The 4,528-nt window shown below is 39.4% G+C and overlaps 1 protein-coding gene across 1 annotated transcript in view; it reads left to right on the top strand.

Moving 5' to 3' along the window:
- Positions 1 to 1,328: 1,328 nt before the first annotated feature.
- LOC101848115 (cell death-inducing p53-target protein 1 homolog) overlaps positions 1,329 to 4,528 on the top strand; it is a gene marked incomplete in the record, with an annotated part of 40,209 nt that continues 37,009 nt past the window's right edge. The window contains 1 exon segment of the mRNA XM_013083527.2: positions 1,329 to 1,586.

The following is a 4,528-nucleotide window of genomic DNA, read 5'->3' as shown; positions in this document are numbered from 1 at the left end:
GAGACAGAGACAGAGAGAGAGACAGAGACAGAGAGACAGACAGAGACAGAGAGACAGACAGAGAGAGAGAGAGAGAGAGAGAGAGAGAGAGAGAGAGAGAGAGAGAGTAAAATAAATATAGGATTTTTTTAACGGATACATTTGGCATAGATCTAGTACTTTAGTTTTAGAAATTGAAGCTGTCATGACATTGCTTAATTTGTGTATGATGTATTTGGCGTGTCTCTGCCACTCTTAGTGTAAAAAATATTGGATCTTAATTCTAAACAATAGCGAAGAGAGAGGTCTCTATTAAATGTACTGTGCTTACAAATGTTCTTTTCGGTTACCAACTTAGCAAGCGCTCATATGACCTTATGCAGTTGCAAGCGCCGTTAAACCATGTCCTCCTCCTCCTACTACTACAACTTACCATACGCCGTTAGTTGGAAACTCTGGATAAAACATGCAGTGTTTGGGTTTTAATTGTTTGACCAGATGCATCATTGGAGGCTGTATGCCATTTAAAACTTTCTCTTTACACTAAGCTTTTTTATATTCCACTTTAGTACATGTAGGACTGAAAAGTGAAAAACCGTCATAATCTAATTGCAATTTTGGTCCATAATTAAGAAACAAAACTAGAATAGGAGAGAAACCACCGGTACAGATAGTGATCAGTTTGGGATTGGGCTGGAATACACACACAAAAATGACATTATATTAACAGTTTTTATTTTATAACCCACGAACGTGTTGGTAACGGAGAGGAAAATCTGTTACGGAAAAGAAGTTGAAGTAACGGCGAGGAAAATACGATTACGGAAAGGAGGTATTATATATGACGAACTCAAGTCATTATAATACAAAGTGGAGAAATTAATGTTTAATCTAGGTTTAGAAACTAGATCAGAACGGTGCCTAATCAAGACAAATACAGCTTTCAAAGTTGCTTTTTTCAAGACTTAAGAGTAGCACACACACACACACACACACACACACACACACACACACACACACACACACACACACACACACCCCACAAACACACACACACACACTCTCTCTCTCTCTCTCACTCACACACACACACACACACACACACACACACACACAACACACAACACACACACACACACACACAACACACACACACACACACACACACACACACACACACACACACACACACACTTTACAACACCAATTTGAAGGTGGAGAATAAAAAAACAACTTAAGTGCCAAACTGGGCAGCCCCCGTGATAAACTACTTCTTCGAAATTGAAACAGAAACTAGCCAGCCAAGGAGACGCGAAGGTCTTGGAAACCAGAATCTTTTTCTTCACGTGATAACGCGTTTTCCGAGCGCCGCTTTCCTATTGGTCGAGGCTTCGTGTGTTGTGGCGTTGCTCAGCGTTCCGTGAAACCGTGGGCCCCGCAGCGCGGCAAAACGTTCCCACATAATAAATTGTGCAGTGTCAGATCTTGCGAAGTTGCCCAGGCCTGTTGTCAGTGAGGCACGAAAAACAAACACGAGATTTATTTTAACTTCTTGTTTAGGCCTGCAAGTAGTTGCTCAAACCACTTTCTGATCTTCTTAACAAAGGCAAGTCATTGTTTGTATCGTTGCTGTAGTTCTTGTTGATGATGATTGATGATGATGATGATGTTGTTGTGTTGTTGTTGTTGTTGTTGTTATCACTGTTGTTGTTGCTGTTGTTGGTGTAATCGTAGCTGCTGTTGTTGTTGCTGTTGTTGTTGCTGTTGCTGTTGTTCTTGTAAATCGTTGTTGTTGCTGTTGTTCTTTTAAATCGTTGTTGTTGCTGTTGTTGTTGCTGTTGTGGCTGTTGTTGTTGTTGTTGTTGTTGTTGTTGTTGTTGTTGTTGTTGTTGTTGTTGTTGTTGCTGCCATAGTTATTTCTAATGGTTCTGTTGAAGGTTGTTTTTTTTTTTTTTTTTTTTTTGGTAGCTGCTGCTGTTTTTGTGTTGGTGATGTTGCTTTCATTTTCATTGTTGGTGTTGGTGTTGTTGTTGTTGTTAGGCTACTATCGTTATAAATGCTGCTAATAATAATATTAATAATGTTGTCATAATTTGTTCTTGTTGCTGTTTTTTCTATTGTTATTCTTGCTGCTATTTTTACGATGATCATGTTTAGACTCCCTTTATTATACGCATAAATTGGATTCCACGCGTTGGTGGACTTTGAGGGAGAAGCATGCCACTTTGTCACATGCCTCGACTGTGCCCTGCATGATGGAAGTTACTGACACTCTCAAAAAGAGTAAATGAATTATTGATTGATTGTATAAATCGAATTTTATTTTCCAATTGTTTTTAACGAAAGAACATTCATTGTTAGAATTTTACATAATTATTTTCTTTGATTTGCATAAAAAAGGAAGAAATATTTGATTCGAACAACACAAGCTGAATTGACTTTTTAGAGGGACTATCTCTGCACCACCAATTTGAAGGTGGAGAATTTTAAAAAACTTAAGTTACAACTACAATGTTTAAGTTAAAGTGCTGTAATTATGACTGTCATCAATACTCAAATACTTAAATAAATTTGTGACAATTAACTGGGCCTGTGACAGACTGGGCAGCCCCCCCCCCCCCCCCCCTTGAGGGTACCAGGCAGAGGCGAAGCGTCTATATAATCAAATAATCACTGCTTCCCTTCCTAATTTTGAAACATTGTCGCAGTCAAATTCACCCATAGACGTAATCCTCATAAATTAAATGTAAAAAGATATTCATAATCACCAATGAACAATAGACTATGCCTAACCTTCAAAACCGTTTCATTGCCACAGAAATAGCCTGTGTTCGCCCCTATCGGGCCACTCCATAAGCAGTCACCAGCTTTGATTAAGTAAGCTTAAAGTGAGGCTGGGAGAGTCAACCAATAGATTTGAAGGGAACATGATTGTGCATAGCAGTCAGAGCTGTTTCATTGTCGCCGGCATATACCCTGTTCACCCTTTTCGGGCCACAGTTATAAGCACCCAGACGCGCTGATTATCTAACTATTACACTGGTCGAGTCTACCTCACAGATGTGGGGGGAACTAACTCCTAATAATCCTTTGACTCCTGCTACTACACTGCTAGTGCTTGTTTTTTTCCTCGACTTTTTAACGTCCTATAATCAGATCGTGACCTCGATTATGACAGCGGCTCCTGGCCGCGAAAAGCTAGACAAAAAACAGCCAAATGTGAAATAAAAAATTAATAATTGGCGTGCTCTACCAAAGTGTTTCGGCTGTCTGGTATAACATGTCATTGTAGTGCTGACATCTGTGCTTCTTTCCTTGGTGTTCGTGTGTTCAAATCTAAAGTTAAATTTAAGGTTAGTTAGAATAAACATTTAATGAAATACTTTCCCGATTATTTTAGCGGTTGAACAAGCACACAACATGAATTCAGGATTTTTTTCATTCACACCTCAGAGTTGCCGCCTCCAGTGCCAGTAAGATTCTTGTGACTTGTGTGAGTGTGATATCTCCAGGCCCTATCTGGTCCCATTTCACTTTGATTACCCTGTCAAAAAAGTCAGCCTTCGCCCCTGGTACCAGGCCCTGCTTCTTGACCCTGGGTCATCCCTTTTTAGTGGGAGTTTGATGGGTTGTCTGATGCGATTTGCTCCCTCTTTCCTACCAAGCTTATTATATTATATACATGTATATTATTATTATCGTTCCCTTCCTCTTTCTTTCTTTGCATGCTATTCTTCAGAAACACCTTTCATTTTCAATATGACCTAAGAGTGTCGCAAATGCCGTAAACTCTCTCTTAAAGCAAATTAAATTATAAATAAATAAATAGATAATGTTAACAACAGTTAGATCTACTTTACATTGATTCGCTTGGGGAAGTTTGGGTTTCAATGACAAATACATGTGCCTACATAATACTGTAATACTACCTACATGACATTCAAACACCCTAGCCTAATAAACATACAAAGATTGTAAAAGTTCACAATATTACGCGTACCATTGCAGGCAATTTTATAATTTGTTAGCCTAAACTACTCTCTGCCTAAACTTACAAATCTCTCGGCCACCGAATCCCCCCTATAAAAAAAAAACAATAAGAAAAAACAACTGCCTCTCCAGTTTCTGTGCGCCCTAGCTCTTTTCTCCCACTTCAAACTTCAAACGAAGGCCGCTATTATGTTAACACGACATGGGCGGGTGGTTGGTGGCTGATAACGCTACTGCTGACTCATACTTCTTTACATTCCTGCTGTTCTTTCGGTCTGTCTATATTACTTTTCCTCAACACTAAATCTAAATGACCAATAGTGCGTGGATGCTTCTCTTTACTCAAACAAACAAAAACAATCAAAGTTTATGCATGGGTATACAATGTAGAGTATTGTCCCCGTCCAGATCCCCCTACATAACGTTGTTTGAAACAAGTTCTGCATGGTCGCTTTCAAGAAAATGAGGTCACCTCCGCAAGAATCCAGGGGGAAGATCTAAACAAAAATCTCTCTCTCTCTCTCTCTCTCTCTCTCTCTCTCTCTCTCTCTCTCTCTCT

This window comes from Aplysia californica, unplaced genomic scaffold (assembly GCF_000002075.1).
Source record: "Aplysia californica isolate F4 #8 unplaced genomic scaffold, AplCal3.0 scaffold00238, whole genome shotgun sequence".
Lineage (NCBI taxonomy): Eukaryota > Metazoa > Mollusca > Gastropoda > Aplysiida > Aplysiidae > Aplysia > Aplysia californica.
Note: the sequence above shows the minus strand (reverse complement) of the source record. Positions and strands in the feature narration are given on the sequence as shown.